This window comes from Carcharhinus amblyrhynchos, chromosome 16 (genome assembly GCF_965287045.1).
Source record: "Carcharhinus amblyrhynchos chromosome 16, sCarAmb.v2.hapA, whole genome shotgun sequence".
Classification (NCBI taxonomy): domain Eukaryota; kingdom Metazoa; phylum Chordata; class Chondrichthyes; order Carcharhiniformes; family Carcharhinidae; genus Carcharhinus; species Carcharhinus amblyrhynchos.
The window spans coordinates 48502571-48523501 of record NC_137339.1 but is presented as its reverse complement, the minus strand read 5'-3'; the positions used below and the strand labels follow the sequence as shown (position 1 = coordinate 48523501).

General features: G+C 41.5%; 1 protein-coding gene across 1 annotated transcript in view; it reads right to left on the bottom strand.

Annotated features, from left to right (window-relative positions):
* The window catches only part of cdh22 (cadherin 22), an 871134-nt gene that overhangs the window by 751675 nt on the left and 98528 nt on the right, over nucleotides 1–20931 (bottom strand). The window lies entirely within an intron of this gene.

Here is a 20931-nt window from a genome sequence, read left to right as displayed (position 1 = left end):
ATCATAGCCAATTTATGCCTCATACCTTCATAGCTACCTTTATTGAGATTCAGGACCCTGGTCTCAGAATTAACTACATCACTATCAACCATGACAAAGAATTCTACCACGTTATGGTCACTTGTCCCCAAGGGTCCTCTCATAACAAGATTGCCAACTAATCCTTCTCGTGACACAATACCCAGTTCAAGATGGCCTGATCCCTTGTTGGATCCTCAATGTATTGCTCCAGGAAACCATCCTGCATGCACTCCAGAAATTCCTCCTCTATTGTACTGTGACTAATTTGACTCTCCCAATTTATATGCAAATTAAAGTCACCCATAAGCACAGATGTTCCTTCAACATGTGTATCTCTGGTTTCCTGTCTAATGCTTTTCCTAACATTACCACTACAGTTTGAAGGTCAGTATACCACCCCCACCAATGCTTTTTCCCCTTGTTGTTTCTTAACTCGTTCCATACAGATTTCATACCATCTGTGCTAATATCTTTCCTCAACATTATATCAATATCATCTTTAATCAACAATGCAACTCCACCAACTTTTCCTTTCCGTTTGTCCTTCCTAAACACTGAATAACCCTCAATGTTTAGTTCACAACCTTGCTCATCTTGGAGCCATGTTGCCATAATGCCAACTATATCATGCCCCTACATTTATCTGTGCAACTAATTCAGGAAGAGGCCTGCACTTTTGATATCCATTACTTCATAATGATTGAATATTAAAGTTCCCAACGTTACAAGGTCTCACATTGATGAGCAAAACAGTTGAATAAACATCAGTAGGGAAATTCCTGGGAGCCACTCCCATTCCACCAGCATTACTTCTCCAAAAGTGCAACGTACACTATTTAGTTTATTTGGCGTGTGCATAGTCACAGAGCCAAGCAATAGTCCAGTCAGTGGCTAGATGGAGTTTTTTAAGCCTGCCTTCAAGATTAGTCTGTGAGGCTATTTAACAAAACAAGTTTGGACTTCACCACAGCTGCAGCCTGGATGGTCTTGGAGATTCTGTTGATGCTAAATGGCTGCACAGAGGCCGTGGACAATCTGGAAAAGCTTTAAAAGGCCCACTGTTGCCATGGGAGATCAAAGCTGGGAATTTGAGCAGTAGTGTCCACAACGAGAGCGTGGTTTCAGGTAGATGTTTTTTCATGCTAGTCCTTCTGCCAGAGTTCTGAGCTGTTACTCCTTGGTGGGTAATACCTGAGATAAACAGGATGAGGTTTGGGATTCAGTCTATGGCCACCCAAGGTGATGTTTGGTTTCCTCTTATGAGAGTGGAATGTACTGGGAACTATTTTACTGGTGCCAACACTTCACTGACGTGACACAGGGTTGTCTGTTTTCATACAGTCTTTCCATTGGCAAGCTTGGGGTGATTTGGCTTTTGTAATGGACTAACCATATAAATACTATGGATACAAGAGCAGTAAGCAGTCTCACAACACTAGGTTTAAAGTCCAACAGGTTTATTTGGTAGCAAAAGCCACTAGCTTTCACAGCCACTCCAAAAGCTAGTGGATTTTGCTACCAAATAAACCTGTCGGACTTTAACCTGGTGTAGTGAGACTTTTTAGCGTGTTTACCCCAGTCCAACGCCAGTATCTCCACATTACAAGAGCAGGCCAGAGGTTAGGAATCCTGAGACAACTAACTCACCTCCTAACTCCCCAAAGCCTGTTCACATGGCAGAAGACAGGAATGCAATGGAATATTCTTCACTTGCCTGGATGAGTGTAGCTCACAGCATTTAAGAAGCTTGGCACCATCCAAGACAAAGCAGCCAGCTTGATTGGCACTCCATCCACAAACATTCATCCTTTCCACTACCCACACACACATATAGTTGCAGTAGTGCATACCACCTTTCAAATGCACTGCAAGAAATCACCAAGGCTCTTCAAACAGTACCTTCCAAACTCATGACCTCTGCCATCTAGAAGGACAAGGTCAGCAGACATATAGGAACATCACTACCTCGAAGTTACCCTCCATCCTGTCTTGGAAATATATTGCCATTCCTTCACTGCTAGGTCAAAATCCTGAAATGTCCTCCCTAATGGCACTTTGGGTGTACCTGCACCACATGGACAACAGCAGTTCATGAAGGCAGCTCACCACCATCTCCTCAGGGCCAATTAGGGATGAGCAATAAATGCTAGCCTAACCAGTGAAGGCCACATCCCAGAATGAATAATAATAAAGGCCCCAAGGCTGCAGAAGTTGCTGTATTTGTTTTGCAGGACAGATTCCAGAGCACTGCTGGCAACTCAAGTCCAAATGAGCACGCAAAAAAAACTGGAGAGGCTGGGATTGTTCCCCTCAGAGCAGCGAGGGTTTAGAGGAGATTTCATAGAGTTCTTGAAAAGTTCTGGTCAAGCAAATGAGGTGAAACTGTTTCCATCAGCAGAAATGTTAGAAACCAGGGGACACTAGTTAATTGGCAAGAGGATGAAAAGAACGCTGAGAGGACTTTGTTTATTTAACAAGTTGAGGTGACCAGAAGACAGTTTTAATAGCACGGGAAATTAGGGTAAAGGGTTGAATAAATACTAAAAAAAAAACAGAAATTTGTAGCGATCAGGAAAGAGCAGGGGAGTGAGTCTATTTGGATAACACTTCCAAAGATTTGACATAGGCAAATCAGTCACATAGTTTTCTTCTGTTGGAAGATCAAATTAATTAGTTGTTTTACTGACATGCATGAAAAAACCTAAAACTCTATTCATACATACACAGAGAATTGGCAAGAACTTCAGCCATAGTTTTCCATTTACATAGCTGCACAACATTGTTTTGAAGGGCTGAATAGCCTACACTTATTCCTACATTGCCCCTGGGAATTGTCCAAAGGAAAAGAAACTTCATGAGGAAATTTCTGCACTCCTCTGGAGTTACTGGTATACCTCATATCCTGGAAACCAGGATCTGTTTGCACATCTAATACAAATACCTTATTTGGTTAAAAGGACCACTGTATGACAGAAATGTTTCAAGTTGTGAAGATGCTGAATGGACAATTGTTGTCCAGGAACTAATTATGTTAAATTACTGCAAAGGGCATTTTAGAATTGAACTTTATTTTGGATGATGTACAGAGAAGGGAGGTTTTACAGTACTTTATAATTGTTGGTTTTTGCACACTGTGATAATTTATCACCCTTTGGTAGGCTGTGCTCTAAGAGGATTTATTTCAGTTCTATGAATATTTAGCTACCACATTCTGCAAACATAATGACTGGGATTTTCTAATCTTGTTCGCCCTGCCACCATAGCCAGCAAGAACAGAGAACTTGGCGCTCAGCCAAAACTCATGCAATGCAGCGGGACCGGAAAGTTCTTGTTACGGGCAAGGTTGGAGAATTCCAGCCTAAGTATTCAGTGAGTGTCATGCCCTATTGGGCTAGGAAGAGATAGCATCATGGCAGGCCAGTTTATATTGTGAAATTCCTGGTGCTGAATAAATGAGACGTCCTTAACGATTGAGTTGGAAGTGGAAGATTCAATGCAATAACAATCGGACATTGCACAATTCCTGTTTATTTGTTTCATGGGATATTCCATTTCTTGTTAAATGTATAAATCATCTGCAGGTATTAACTGGTGGTTGAGTGGTAGTATGCTGCTGTTACTACAGTGATTTGCAACTGCACACAATTACATAATATGGCAGGAGGATTATACAATTGCTGAAATCACACTGACTGACCATTTGAAGAGTCATGATGTGGAGATGCTGGTGTTGGACTGGGGTAAACACAGTAAGAAGTCTGACAACATCAGGTTTAAGTCCAACTGATTTGTTTGATAGTCAAATAAATCAGTTGGACTTAAACCTGGTGTTGTCAGACTTCTTACTCCATTTGAAGAGTATCAAGGCCTTACTGTAATGGGGAGCGTTTTGACCCTATTCTTCTTTGGATAGCTAAGATTTATGGTCACAGAATCATTACCAATAAGTCACTTAGTTTATAATGGAGACTACTGACCCTCCATGTCAGGTCAATGTGTAAAATATGTCTGAAAGGAAAACCATGATTTATTATTATATAAGGAAAGACAGGTAGAAAGAGAGAGTGCATCAAGGTGTTAGCTGTGCTCACTGGTAGCAGACCGGTCCCTGAATCAGCAGATCATGTATTCAAATCCCACTCCAGAAATTTTAGCACAAGATCCAGGCTGACATTCCAATGCCACACTGAAGGAATTCTGCAATGTTGGAGGTGGCATCTTTCTGGTGTAATACCAACTGATGCTCAGGTGGATTTTGAAGCTTCAAATGCACTATTTCAAAGAAAACCATGGGATTTTTGCATGGGCAGATATTTACCCGTTAAACCACACTTAAAACAGATTATCTGCTTATGATCACATTGTTGTTTCTGTGACCTTCCTGTGTGCAAATTGCCAACTACATTTCCTATACTACCACAGTGACTACATTTCAAAAATATTTCACTGGCTGTGAAGCCCTTTGGGATGCACTGAGTTCACAAAAGATTATATATAAATGTAGTTCTTCCTCATTTTTTTAAATACCATTGTAAGGAACATTAATTTTTATGTTTCCAAAATTTCTCCTTGTGCATAAAAAAATAAGTTTAGGGACAACGATAGAATGTTTACCAACAGGTTGCGGCAGTGCAGAGACACTCAAGGAGTTTTTAATTTCCGATAGTGCAAATTCAGCATCTCTTGTTAAATATTTCAACCATTGTTGGACACATTATCGTCTATTTGAATTCACCTTGCATGCTTTTATAGAACCATAGAATGAGATAGTACAGGAGGAGGCCATTCAGTCCATCTTATCAGATTTTAAGAGGACTATCTAATTAGAGCTAGTCTGTTCACTTTCCCAATATCACCACACATTTTTTCTTTTCAAGTATTTACTCAATTTTCTTTCAAAAGCTTCCACTGAGACTGCTTTCACTGCCCATTGAGGCCATGCTTTCCAGATCATCCTCACTTCGCTATTAGTTCTTCTGTCAATTACCTTGAATCTATATTCTCTGGTTACACACTGTTCAACCACCGGAAACAATTCATTCTTACTTGTTATATTAAAACTCCTCTGAAATTTTCAGCATTTCTATCAAACCTCCCTTAACCTTGTCTGCTCTAGTCTTGCCAATCAATTGGACTCTTTCATTCATACTAAAGTTTAATGTAGTAAATCTCCCCTGAACCCTCTCTAAGTCTGTCACATTCATTCCAATACGGGTTCTTAGAATTGACCATAATACTCCAGCTGTTACATAACCAATGTTTTATAGAAGTTTATTGAACCTCTTAGCATTTATACGCTAGAGACTGGCATTTCCTATTGAAAACAGGTATCTGAAGTTGGCAGATTTCCTAATCCATCCACCTCCTGACCAGCAGTGCCTACCCATGATGTTTTCATGGCATGGATTTAAAAATGGGCTATTCATTATAAATAAAAGTCATGAGACCAATAAAAATATTTGGAAATCTTTGAGGAGCTCATAAATCTACAAAAATAAACAAACAACACTTGAAACTTCACTTAAAAACATGAGCTTCATAAACCTGTCAAATCCTCCAAGCTCCCATTTCCCTCAATAACTATGTCAACATCCCTGCTGAACTCAGATGAGACTTACCATGATACTCCTTTGAATTACTTCAGAAACAACCCCTCCTGAGATGAATCTAATAGCGGGTTTAGAAATCAGCCAAATATCCATATTGAGATTCTATTGAACAACCAGACCAAGAAAACCTCCAAATCTGAATACATTAAAGCATTTAAAGGCAGCCAAAGATTTAGCCATCTGTCCAAGCTTTGAAACAGCTGAACAGATGACCGGACTGAACTTCAAAGACACTGAAAGCTCTACATATATCAAAACTTTGAAACAGTCAAATAAGTGGCTGAGCTGAAATTCAAAAAGCGAGGGAGACAGAAAGGCAGTTAGCCTAACATCTGTCAGAGGAAAAATGGCAGAAGCCATTATTGAAGATGTTATTGCAGACATTTGGAAAAAATATAAGGCAATCAGAGTCAGCATGTTTTTGTGAAAGGGAAATCATGTTTGACAAATTTATTGGAGTTCTTTTGAAGGAGCCACACGTGCTGTCAATAAAGGGGAATTGGTGGATGTAACATACTTAATTTTCAAAAAGTTTCTGATAAGGTGCCACATCAAAAACTATCGCATAAAATAAAAACTCCTGCTGTAGGGCATTACACATTGGCATGGATGTGAGATTGGTTAGCTAACAGGAAACAGAAAGTTAACATAAGTTGGCAGAATGTGATGAGTGGTGTGCTACAAGGATCAGAGCTGGAGCTTCAACATTTTACAGATAAAGGAACTGAAGGTATAGTTACTAAATTTGCCAACAACAGAAAGACAGATAGGAAAGTAAATTGTGAAGAGGACAGAAGGAAGCTACAAAGAGACATAGATCAGTTAAGTGAGTGGGCAGAACACTGGCAAATGGAGTATAATGTTAGCAAATGTCCATCTTGGCAGGAAGAATAGAAAAATGATTTAAATGGTGAGAGATTGCAGAGCTCTGAGTTGCACAGGGATCTGGCTGTCCTAGTGCAGGAGTCTCAAAAGACACATATACAGTATATAGGCACAGCAAGTAGTTATGAAAGCTAATCAAATATTTTCATTCATGGTTAGGGGAATTAATTACAAAAGTAGAAAGGTTATGCTTCAGTTGTACATGGCATTGATGAGTATGGAGTATTGGAGTATTGTCTACAGATTTGGTTTCCTCATATGTTGGAAGCAATTCAGGGAATGTTTACTAACTAATACCAGGCATGAGGAAAGTTCGGAGAGGTTAGGTTTGCATCCACTAAAGTTTGGAAGAGTAAGAGGCAACTTAATCGAAACATTTAAGACCCCAAGAAGTATTGACAGGGTGGATTTGGAAAGGATATTTTCTCTTGTTGGAGGATCTAGAACCAGAGGAATCTTATTCTCCCAAGGGTCATGAAATTTTGCAATGCTTCCTCAAAAGACAATGGAAGTAGAATCTTTGAATGTTTTTAAGTCGATTCTTGATTAACAAGGGAATGAAAGGCTGGCAGAGATAGGCAGGAATGTGGGGTTGAAGTTACAATCAGGTCAGGTAGGATCTTATTGTTTGGCAGAACAGGCTTGAGGGGCCGACTGGTCTATTGCTGCTCCTAACTGATATGTTCACATGTTCAAGGAAAATAGGAAAGCAATGGTTTATTTCACAGAATCAAATCTGAATTCCACTATTTTGTAACGCTGGGTGCAGTTTTCCCGAGGTTGCACAGAGTATTGGATCAGGTGAAAAAAGCTATGTGAAACTCGCTGGCTTCACAGATTCCTTTTCTTGCCTGATTTAACAGCCCTCTGTACAATTTCAAAGTGCTGGTGAGGATCAGACAGCCACCTGGAGGGATGGAGTCTAAACACAACAACAAAGCTGAGATTCTGAGACTGGAGTGCCATTTTTAAAGAGCAACCTGATCTCTACACTAAATTGATAACCCACAGAGATTGCAACCCAATTCTGATGGCGATAGGGACCCCACAAGCATTGGGGCACCCCTCCCTAAACATAGTGCCAGCATCGGTGCACCCCTCACAGGCATTTGTCCCTTCCTCCTCCTTCACATTTGAAAACCAGAAGTGATACGCACAATGGGGCTGGCAACAATGAAATTGCCAGATTAGGGAACCCCAGAATTGGGTCCTACGCCAGGCCTTTTTCATATATGAAAAAGAACAGCGGTCCCAACATTGATTTCTGGGGCAGAATTGCACATCATCCTGTGGAAAACTATTACTTGCCGCTAATCTCTCTCCTTTTGGCTCTTAGCCACTTTATCCATTCAGTTACAGCCACTGCCCTTTGAAACGCCAATGTTATTAACATTTATATTATACTGTATGCTTTTAAGTGTAATTTGAAAGTCCTTATGCACAACATTATTACCAGGATAAACACGTGAGGTTTCGGGGTTAGGGCCTGAATGGGATTATCAGTGCAGGCTTGATGGGCCAAATGGCCTCTTTCTGTACTGCAGGGATTCTATGATTCTATTTAAAATCTAGCATTGTGAAAGAGGCAGGGCTAATTTATCTCTCGGAAAATATCCTCTGAAAAAGAGTGATCTTAATACAGTTGAAGTCCATATTAAGCTTAAGTGTCACATGCTCAAGTTCAAAAGAAGAATCTTCAGTTTAAACAAAGCCAATATTATAGGGATAAGGGATCAGTTAACAAATTGGTTGGGTAAATTGACTAAAAGATGTGGCAATAAATAAACACCAGAAAAATTTTTAAAAATTAAAAATTTTGACAAAATAAGTTCCATTAAAAATCAAAAAATTCGCAAGTAAGATTCATCCATTGTCTCCTGTGAAGTTAGAGATAGTTTTAGACTGAAAGACAAAGCTCATAATGTTACAATAGCAGTAAATATTTAGATTGGGAGAATTTTGGAAACCAGCAAAGGGCAACCAAAAGAATGTTAAAGAGGGAATAATAGAAAATTAGTGCAAAATAGCCCAGAACATAACAAAAGTTTTCACAACAATATAAAAAGGAGACAAGTAGCTAGAGTAAACATTGTTTGCTTGAGGGAAAGTACAGGTATAATATCAGTGAAATGAGGAATCGCAGAGAGGGCAAACAAATGTTTTTTGTCTGCCTTCACAGCAGAAGGCGCAAAATATGTGTCATATAAATCCAGGGTAACCAATGGACTAATAAGCATAATAACCTTAAAATAATCCGCAGAGAGAAGGTATTTGAGAAACCTAAGGGCCTAAAAGCAACAAAGTCCCAAGACCTGATGTTCTACATCCCGGACTTTTAAGGGAGATCATGGATACAATGATAATGACTTTGCAAAATTACCTAGATTCCTGAATTGTCCCAATGGATTGTAGATTGGTAAATATAAACCTCTATTCAAATAAAAGAGAGCAAGAAGGCATGCAACTGTAGGCCAGCTAGCCTGAAATCACTCACCCGGAAAATGTTAAAATATGTTAAGGAAGTTTTAATAATGCACTTTGAAAATCCTAATTTAACCAAATGTCAACAATGTTTTACAAATTATAAATTGGGTTTGTCAAATTTATTCATGATTTTGAGCGTGTAATTAGTCAGATAGATAAAGGGGAGCCAATAGATTGCATACACTTGGATTTGTAAAAGTGTTTCAAAGAAGTAACACAAAATCAATATATTAGACAAGAGCTGAAGGAGTTGGGAGCAGGATATTAGTATTGTGGCACTCTATTTAGGGACCAGAAAGTTTTTGTTTAAAGTTGACAGAATTTGAAATCAAAGTTATTCTCTAGGATAATAGAGCCACAAGATTCCATAATTTTAGATAAACAAAATAAATGTTATAAAAAGTGAGAAAAGTAAGGTAGTTTACAATATTTATACACTAACATGTAGAATCAATGAGGTAAATGAAAATTAACAGGCCAATTGCGGTTGAACACACTTCACTGCACCTTAAATGGCAGATGCAACCAATACAGATCCCATGGATTTCTCATCAACTCACCCAGACATCAGTGGTCACTATAAATCACAAAATCTAATTCAAACTCTGTCTCCCGTACAAGGATTTCAGCTATTCAGTTTTGAAGATCTAGCCTCTAATTCCCTGAAAAGCACTCTGAATCAGCTTGCCTTAATTACTGCTGACTCCTGATTGTTCAACTTTTCCTCCAAAGACTGCATTTCAATAGATTCACAGAGATGCACTGCTGCCACCAGTTACTGATATAATCTGAGCTCTGTTTCAGACCACTAGCTTCACTAAGGTGACAATCTCCTTGGATTTTTCCAAACTCTGGTCATTCAGTGGCTCCAAGCTATAAATATCTTCCAGGGCTTCCTCTGAGCCCTAACCCTCTCCAGCATGGAACGAGTGATCTTCCACCCGTCATGTGTCATGAAGGCCGCCTTGGAAAACACTTACCCGAAGATCAGAGGCCAAATGCCCGTGACCACTGAAGTGTTCCCAACAGGAAGAGGACACTCTTCCTTGGTGGTTGTTGAGCAGTGTTCATGCATTTCACTTCAGCGGTCTTCAAGATCTTCAAGTAAGCATTCTCCAAGGTGGCCTTGACAACAAATGACAGTGCAGAGTTGCTGAGCAGAGACTGATAGCCAAGTTCCACACGTGAGGATGGCCTCAACCGGGATCTTGGGTTCATGCCACACTATCTGTAACCCCCATGACTTGCCTGGGCTTGCAAAATCTCACTAACTATCCTGTCTGGAAACAATATACATCTCTTTAACCTGTGCTTAACCCTCTCTCCACTCACATTGTCTGTAACCTTAAGACTTGATTACCTGTAAAGACTTGCATTCCAACCATTATTTTATAAATTAAGTTTGTGTCTATACATGCCCCGTTTGTGAACTAAAATCACCTGATGAAGGAGCAGTGCTCCGAAAGCTTGTGGCTTGTGCTACCAAATAAACCAGTTGGACTTTAATCTGGTGTTACGAGATTTCTTACTGTCAATACAAAGTTAGTAAAAAGTCTGACAACACCAGGTTTTAGTCCAACCGATTTATTTGACTCACAAGCGATAAATCGGTTGGACTAAAACCTGGTGTTGTCAGACTTTTTACTGTGTTTACGCCAGTCCAACGCCGGCATACCCACATCATGAATACAAAGTTAGGCAGGAATGTAAGATGTGAGGAGGACACAAGGTGGCAGTTAGAGTTTAGTATGAGGAAGTATGAGGTCATTCACTTTTCTGGTACACGTACTAGAGTCGAGATGGCTGGATCCACACTGGAATTGGGAAGAGAGTGTGAGGCTGATGCTGTGCAACTCTCTCTCACTTTAATCCAAGTCAAGCGCTAGTCTCGACAGCATCATCATCATCATCATCCTGTTCAACCTTTGAAATCGAAGGATGAGAGGTGACCTGATAGAGGTTTATAAGGTGTTGAGAGGTACAGATAAGGTGGATTCTCAGAGGCTATTTCCCAGGGCTGAAATGGTTGCTATGAGAGGACACAGGTTTAAGGTGCTGGGGAGTAGGTACAGACGAGATGTCAGGGGTAAGTTTTTCAGTCAGAGGGTGGTGAGTGAGTGGAATCGGCTGCCGTCGGTGGTGGTGGTGGCGGACTCGCTGGGATCTGTTAAGAGAATTCTGGATGAGGTCATGGGATTTAATGGGATAGAGGGTTATAGATAGGCCTGGTAGGTAGGGATATGATCGGTGCAACTTGTGGGTCGAAGGGCCTGTTTGTGCTGTAGTATTCTATCCTGTGGTGTTGGGTGAGAAATGAAGCATCAGGTGCGGATACACTGGGAGCTATAGTCACGGACCTGCATACAGATAGCTCAGGTCTAGTGGTCATTTTCCGCTGACTGAAGCAGCAGTGAAACTCAGCATCTACCTGGGCGACTGGGCAGCCGTCTTCAGGTACACACTGCTCACCTCCATAGAATGAGGAAGGGGCTGGAAAAGGTACCCTAAACATTGCTTACTTCACTACACCCTGGCCAGTTTACTGTGACTGGCAGGGATCTCATCTTGCGGTTGAACAAACAAAATAAAGCACAAGGTGACACCGCTCACCATTGGCACTTCGAACATGCGTATGCTTTTGGACAGTCCTACAGCAGACAGACCAGAGTGAAGGACAGCCTTAGTTGCCAGAGAGCTTGCAAAATACAACATTGACATTGCAGCCCTGAGTGAAACTCATCTTGCCAACGTAGGTCAGCTGACTGAAACTGGAGGTGGATACACTTTATTCTGGAGCAGTCATGGCAGCAATGAGCGTCATGATGCTGGAGTTGGATTCGCTGTCAGGTGTCACCTGAAACGTGGACTGTGTACCGAAGGCATGCAAGACAGCTCAATCATTTCCACATGACTTGTCTTCGCAGAATATTACACATCAGATGGCAAGACAAAGTACCAGACACTGAAGTTCTCTCTAGAGCAAGATTACCATCAGTCCACACACTGCTGATGAGAGCACAGACCCGGTGGGCAGGTCATGTCATCTGTATGCCAGACGAGCACATACCCACGCAGTTCACTTTTGGGGAACTCTCTGCTGGAAGACGCTCACATAGAGGGCAGAAGAAATGTTACAGAGACAGACTCAAGGCCTCCCTGAAGTCGCTTGACATAGACATGACCACCTGTTGTTCCCCAACAGGAAGAAAACACTCTTGCTTGGTGGTTGTTGAGCGGCGTTCATGCATTTCACTTCAGCGGTCTTAAAGATCTTCAAGTAAGCGTTCTCCAAGTTGGCCTCCACAACATATGACAGTGCAGAGTCGCTGAGCAGAGACTGATAGCCAAGCTCCACAAAACTGCCCTACCTGGCACTGCCTCATCCTCAAGAGTTGTCAAGCTTACGAAGCAAGGTGCAATACTGAAACACACCGTAAGTGCGAGCTGCACAAGTCACCAGCGCAACAACTACAGTGCCTACACAAGTCTGTCCAATATGTGCCAGGACTTTCCGTGCCCAAATTGACCTGACAGTCATCCTTGGACACACTGCATCTAGCCTCAAAATGACTAACGGTAGTGAGGTCCTCATTGACGACGACAGACGAACAACAACATGTACTAAAGCAGATTATGTTTCAAATGGTGTGAGACATGTAAATGCTGTTGTTGAAAGTGATTTGGCTGTACACGGATAAGGAACTCTGAGAATTAACATGCAGGGGCAGAAAGCAGGTGGAAAGGAAAATGGATTTTTATTCTTTCTTTGTAAGGGAATTGGAGTACACTGAATGGCAAGTCTTGTTAAAATTATATATGATCACGGCCATCAGTTTGGGCCTCCATATTTAAGGAAGGATATATCAACATCACTAAAACAGATTATTTGGTCATCAATCTCATTACTGTACAAATGAACTTGCTCTTCTGCAATTAATTCTTTGACCAATATGGAAAGTTAGCGTCCTAAACCCTTCTTTCCCACCCCTTCCCCTGCCCATCACCACACCTTTCCCCAGTTATCAAGTCATTCTATAGAGCAGAGTTCTTCTCGTGAAAGGTCTGCACTCCTCCCCTCCTCCCAGTTCTGCCCCAGTGCTCTTGGTAAATTCAGATTGGAACAGCACACACTACTCTCTATCAGCATGCATGGCAACCAGTCCCATAATTACACCCTGCAGAGCAATGAGGGATAGGGGAAGATTACCTTACATTCAAAATTCACTCTTGTCATTGCCTGGTCACTGATTATTTTGGAACAGCAACTGTAGTGTGTGCTATAATCCTCTTGCGAGCTGAATTTCCAATGGTAGTGAATCTGATTTTGTTGTGCAAGAAATATGAACTACAAGAGTCTACAGTAATTACTGAAATGCAACGTTTCTCTCCTCTGTGGGTTCAGCCAGCTCTTTTCATAATTTTTGTAAAGAAAACATTTCCCATCTCTGATGAACTTCCCAAATATATAGGAGCTGATCTGAATTGCTGAAGGGGGACGGCTCCAAAAAAAAAGGTCAATCTGTTCGGTGCTGACCAAAACCACCAACTGCGGCAGTCAAGAATATCTGCCAATGAGTACAAAATAAAGCAAATATAGAAGGGTCACATTGAGCCTCTGTCTGCACAAAAGATCAGCATGCAAAAAAACAACCTAATGTAACATAGAGCAGAGGACAATGAGCAGGCCTGCCTCTCTCAATATCAATACCATGTCTTTGTGTTCCATTGCCATTGTATAAGTAGGGAACCAAATAATGGGGGGAAATTTGTCTTGAGTGACAGAACCAAATACGTGATTATCAGTAAAATTGAATATCAGGCAGAGTATAAAACAAGTTACTGCTTCAACTAATCTAACACCCAAATTGTTTCCTTCAGCATGTAATGAGTTTTGTATCAAACATATGTGCATAGTTGTATAAGTTCAGGATAAGCCCATGAAATTAGCCACTCTTACTTCCGTCCTCTCAAGACAAAAGCCTAATTTTGACATAAATGTGCCAGCTCCATGAGAACAATTCAATAGACCAAGGTCCAATGCAAGTGACACATTGGGTGGAATGAAAATGGGAGCTGGCATGAAAATAGGAGCATGCAGATCTGTTTTTTGGGTGAGTTTTTATTTCCAATCTTGTGGACATTGTGCATGAAGCAAAATGGCGAGACTGTTTCTAGCTATTTGAGGCAGTGGGCAGGACTTAATTCGCCAACTAGCAGCAAAGGAGGCTGTTGCGCCTGTGCAAACCTCTGTCATTGCACATGTGCAATTGCAACAGCAGAGGCTACATCACAAAGAGAGAGAGCTGTCAGGCCTCTGCTGTGCAGCCAGTATAAATCCTGCCATCCCCCTAATCCCACAATCGCAGGGGCCAATGGCTGATCAAGAGCCTCACATCATCCAAAAATGTAGCCCCCAGCACCTTGACAGATCTCCCAGCAACACGCCCACTGATCACAGGTAGAGTAGCAGCGGACTCCTCCCTCCACCCACCAATCGCAATGCAGAGTGCAATTAGGCTGGCCCGGCCTGGCCCAGTCTCCATAGGCCCTAATCTCTGGTATTGCACTGTGAGCAGGGTCAAGGTGTCTAAGTGGGCATTGCCAGGCTGCCAGTGCCCAAGGGGCACCCCCACTTGCCCTCAACCACCAGTTCTACCGGCGAGGGCATGATTGCTCTTCATTTATGGGGAGCAGGTGTTTTCATCAGCGAAGAGAACATCTCATGCGAGACCATAAAGGCAAGTGAGCCCATGCGATTTAGCGCCATTTTCACCAAACATATGCAAATTTGCATTTAAAACTAAATTATTCAGCTTTGCCGGAAATGGGCAAGAGGCTGACTTTGCTGCAAATCCAGTTCTGATAAGATCGCAAAAGCCAAGAAATTTTACCCGCTCGCTCTGCCCATCGATGGGCAGGGTGAACTAGTAAAATTCCATTCACTATCTTGAAACTGCCCTCTACCAATCTATTGGATGATGCCTGAGACTTGTGCTGCCAAGAAATAAGGGCGGAATATTGGTCAAGACCCATTTTGGACAAGAGGATTATGATGTGCAATTGTCCAACGTCTGACCCTTTAAGGGAGGCTGAACGCACATTTCCGGCTGCCACTTTTTCCAAATAATTTCAGTATGGAACCCAACATGTAGCATGCCATTGACTGCTGCATGATCATTAGCATGTGCATTGGCCAGCACGACAAATGACTAATCTGCATCTCTTAAAGATGCAGGCTGTGTGTCGAAGACTTGGGTAGAAGAAAAAGCACAGGAAGTGGAGCAACAATAGAGGATTCCCAGGATTTCTGATGTGGCGTAGAGACATTATTCCAAAAGGTGCAAAGTGGGAGAGGAGCTTTGTTTTGCACTGGCCAGGAGACTCTCAGGATATACCCAGAGAAGAAGATTGGTATACCTGGCCAGGGTGGTCGATTCCCAGAATCTGCCTCGGAGACATGACAGCAGGTGCTGAGAGAAGTTCAATGACCTCACGCGACTGTCAAGGTCAGTGAATGCACCTTCACATGGCACTCCCAGCTCTGCAAAACCAAGTTTACAGACTATGTAATGCACCATACACCCAAACAGGACTCAGGTCTAGAATTCAAATATTGTATTTACTCTTACACACATGCCAGATGAGAACTTTGCTTTAAAATTACTGGAGGATGCACACTGAGATGCTTGGTGAATTGGCAGGACTGTCAAACAGCCTGTTGTCACTATCAAGGAGCAAGTCCAGCTCCAACGTGGCACACAATTTTGCACAGAGCTTGGAGATCAGACATTCCAGTGTGGAAGTGAAGTGATAGCCAATTTAATGCGGACACAATAGGACCCACTTGTACAGCAGCATCCACTGGCCCATATCCCAAATTCCAATGCAACAGAGGTCACTCAATGTCTCAGTGCTGTTGCAGAAGTTCAGACTGATGTCATGATATCCATGCACAGTGTATTCAAGCTCACACTGTTGCCATAAGAGCTGGCAATCTCAGTGCTGAAAGAAATTCATAAGCTCTTGCTGCAAACTGGCCATCTGCCCTCCAAAGGATTATTTGGATGGTTGTGGTGCCTCCGCAGGGGAGTGGCAGTAACTACATGGCATATGAACCTGCTGTGCTCTCAGGCTGACAACGCTCATTAACCCACCACTGCCACTCTACTAGTTGCTTGTTGTTGTCTCTAGCCAGCCAATCAGACTGCAGCCAATCAACAGATATCCCTTGTCACCCAGCAGCTAGTGATTGGTTTCCCTTGATGGTCACAGGCAGTGTGTACGACTAGCTGATGTCAGAATAATGCTGTGGCTGCTGCCAGGATAGTGGATATGCACAATCATTTTGGCTTCAACTCTGTAATCTTCCTGAACTTTTATGATTTGTGCCCTGCAATCTTTAACATCAATCCAAGCTGTACAGGAAGATTCAGCAGACCTTTATTTTGCATGTTTCCCAAATTCAATTTTAATTCTCTTCCTGCACTTAGTGGTGCACCAAAACAGACTTTCATCTGATACCATAGCTAATTCCTGGAACAGGTTGCAAGTCTGTTGCCAGAGGCTTATAGCTTGCGCGTTGCCACTCCATATCAAGCCTGGCTGACCAGGAGACTCTCCCACTCTTACCAGCAGCCAATTGAAGCGTTTGGGAGGATTTGCAGGTTGATATTTAACCTGCTGACCTGTTATGAACACACTTTCCTTGGCCACCAAATCCTGGCATGGACTTGAACATGGTGTTTCTGGCTCAGAGGCAGGGAGGCTACCAACTGCACCACAAAACCTCCTGTCTTCTCCCAAAGAAGATACTTTAAACAATGCAGCATTCCCACTGACTATCACAGCCTGGGATATGTGCTCCAGCATGAGTGTGACTTGGACCCATAGCTGAAGCCTAGGTATTCCCAACTGAGCCACTTTGATTCACTCAGTTGCTCATTTTTTTTGTATTTTTGGGATAGTTTGAGAGTTAAGCTCCTTTACTAAGATAATTTTTTTTAGCATCTCATACTTGGACTGAAATTTGAAACTGCGTGATCACCTAAGAGTTAAAATTTGGAAACACTAGTTTTCAACAGGCAGTCCTGCACTATCGAAAATTTCAAAATAGAATTATGACAAAGCAACCTGGAAAGTAGGAAATGAAAATTGACAATGAAAAACATAGGAACAGCATGAAATGGGAAATACAAATTTCCATTACTCTTTGTATAAATGGAAGCTATCCATCAAAGAGCTTACTACACAGCAAGTAAAGAGAAAGTAATAATAGCAGGAACTGTGAGGAAAATACAATAAGAGTGGAAATTAGATAAGAGTCTCAGATGAACATTATAATAAAATGCAATGGAAGAAAACTATTCAAAATAGGAATAAAGGAGATAACCATAGTGAGTGAAGATTTTCTCTCAGTGTTACGTGTAGCAAACTCACGAAAATACTTCCAAAGGAGTTCATCATTTGGCAATTCGTAATTCTGGACAGCAAGATACGTATCAAATAGAGAACTGTGAATGACTTTAAACCCAACTATATACGTCTGTGGTTAAGTTGAACATAAAGTAAATGTAACCTGCTCATGGGAGTTGGTGGGAATACCAAGGGCAGGGAGCGGAACTTCCTACATCAGCAGCATGGAAGTACTTGTTGCCATCTGCATCTTGGACAAACTTGTTTGGCTTAAGGTTCAGGAATGCTGACTAGAGCCTGATCCAAAACTAACCTTTCAATGTCAGCTGGGTGTTGAATAACTTGGCCACCTAGCCAGTGGGGAAGAAAAAGGGGGTTCAATTTCCATACGCTGAATACCCTTCTCCTGCTAGAAGGTGGAGATCAGGTGTTTGGAAAGTTATGGTTAAGTGTTTCTTCGGAAGGAACTCTTCAAATGCAGACAATAAAAAGATAACAAAGTTTACTCCAACTTATAAAACAAAGAAAGGGTTTAATAAAGAAAAGTCTTTATTCCAAACATGGAGCCTCACCCTGGGCCAATCCAAGCTTCCTATAATTCTCAGCAGGTTCTGATATAGTGAGTCAGCCGACCGTCACATCATTCTATAATTGGGTCCATGGCTTACTGGGTCAGCTGACCCTTCCAGCTTGTTATCAATTGGTCACATTACATCCAATACAAAGTTGTCACAAGTTATAGTCTAACATCAAGTCCTGGGCTGAGGAATGTCCTGATCACAAGACAGTGGCTTAAATCTGTCAATGTTTTAAAATATTAAATGTGAAAGGCTGATAAGCAGAGATTGAAACACTTATTAATCCCACTTTTTATTTTGATGTGTGGCCCTCAAAAATGGGCAACGCTTGGATAGGCTTTGCAAAATACTATATACTGTGGACTTGCTGTACTTTACAGTGCTGTCTTTTTGCACCAGGTTAGATTGTCTGGCTGTCTCTTAATGATTCATGACTACACACATGAATACAAATTGCAACTACCTTGGAGTTGTGTTGTGTTTGGAACAGACCCAGTCAGGCTTCAATATAACAGGACTGACTGCGGCTTCACTAACTGGTAGGACTTGATAATAGATCACCCGTATCAGGACACAGCCAGGAATTTTTTCCTGCAATGCATGAGTTTGATTGCAGATGGTTTAGGGTTAGTGCGCTGACACAACTTTCCATTTTTACATTAGCAAACAGAAGCTATTGCACTGGAGTTGGTTACTGAGAAAGTGATGCAATAAAACGATAGGAATGTAGATGATTTCCCTCAAGCTTTCTGGATCATGCAGGTCACATCATTCCTGTTAGAAATAGTGATTCAGAATAAGCAAGAAGGGACCTTCATGCTCTCACAAGTTAATGAAGGGAAATAAATATAATCAAATCACAGAATAGAAAGTATACGGAAAGAAAAAAGAAAAATTTGCATTTATATGGTGTCTTTTGTGACCTTAGGACCTTAGACAACACATACAACCAGTGAAGTACATTTTCAGAGTAGGCACTATGGTAACATAGAAAATGTGACTGCCATTTTCTGCACATTAGGTTCCTACAAACATCAATATTATAATGATTGGTTAATCTGTTTCTAAGGAATAAATATTGGCAACGACACAAGGATGAACTCTCTTCGTCTTCTTCAAATAGCACCATGTAATTGTCCATATTTATCTGATAGGCAGACAAGACCTTGGTCTATTATCTCAGCTAATTGACAGCACCTCCCCAGTTGTGCAGTGAATAGCCAGTTGAGATACTCAATATCTGGAGTGAGACTTCAACCCCTGAACTTCTGAATCAGTGGCAAAAGTGCTATAGCTGAGCTGGAATTGACCAAAAAGAAAGCTACCTCATTATCTTTACTTACATCCTGAGTAAGAGTTTCCGCTAGCTTGTACTGAGTTTTCTTTCAGCACAGATCACCTGAACCATACCAAAATCCTTACAGTGCATAAGGAAGCTAAGTTTGCAGTAATTCACTGAAAGAGCATCCCACCCACCCACACCATTCCCTCCAACACCCTATCCCCATTTACCATGGCTAATGCATTTAACCTGCACACCTTTGGACATTAAGGAGCAACTTAATATGGCCAATCCACCCAATAAACCAGAGCACCTGAAGGAAACCCATGCAGACACAGGGAGAATGTTGAAACTTCACACAAATAGTCACCCAAGGTTGGAACCAGATCTGGATCCCTGGTGTTCTGAGGCAGCAGTGCTAACCACTGTGCCACTGGGCTGTGAAATTGTCCACACAAATGCAAAAGATTGCAGACTTTTGAGCACAAATTGCATTCAGTGTGAATGGAATATTTGTGCTTTTTTTTGTAACTAGTTGAAAAAGCATCACATTAGAGATTGGCCCTACTCACAAAACTGGCCACATCCCCAGACTGAATTAAATACCATGGTGATTTTCCACTAATTGTACCTGTTGTGGGTGGCTCTTTGAAGAGCTTCCAAATACCAAGCTATATTTCACTGGTATGAAGCCACTAATGGGCACATTTGAAAAGCTCCTAGAATTTTTAGAAGTAATTTCCTGTTATTTCTAATTGCGTTGCTCACAGTTGGGAATCTAGAATATTTTTTGGCTTAAGGTGCTTTTCATGTCTGGCTAATTTAGTGATATAAAAATCACTTGATGCATTTTTTTCCACTAACCTTATGCTAATATAAATTATTTTAATACATTTTGACACACAATTTGCTTCTGCAAGACTTTGGTGTTTTCCAATTGTTCTGTCCATTTCATTACATAGTTTGTCAAAATGGTAGTCTCTTTCTTTGTTTTGCACCCACCAATCTATCCCCACTGAGATGGAAATTGCAAAAGATCTCCCAATGAGATCAACGCAATTCCAATGTAAGCCTCAAATGACATCAGCTGAAGCCAAGCATGACCCACACCAAGGTGAATGATGCAAACATAACCAGGTTTCATACCATTCATCAACAAATGTGCTGCTAATTCCTCGTATGGAGATCAGCTGATGGTGGAGCTGGGCTTCAGTAAAGTTGTGCCATTCATGAATGGACCACTGACGTTTGGCAACTAACATCTTATATGAACAATGGTGAAATACCAGAAGTGAGCTTGCTCATGATCAGTGGGAGAAACCTCATCCAGAGTGAGGGGTAAGGCTATCCAAAATCTGGAGCTGAGTGGGAATTCAGTGCTGAGGGGAAAGAGGTGCTTTCTGCTTTGTTTCCTTGCTTTCTAACTTCTAATCCTAGCTATGGTCTTGCCCCGCTGCAATAGTAGGGGACACAAGGGAAAGAGCTGATTGCTAAGTAGTAAGGCCGGCTATGTATTTAATTGTTCTATCGCTCTATAGGGCCTGATTTTACTATTTTGATTCCAAGTGGTGAAATTGGGAGTGTTCCAGATCCTGTACTCAGGTGCCCCCATATGCACTCTATCTGAAAAAAAAGCAGTGATTCTGAATCGCACTGCACA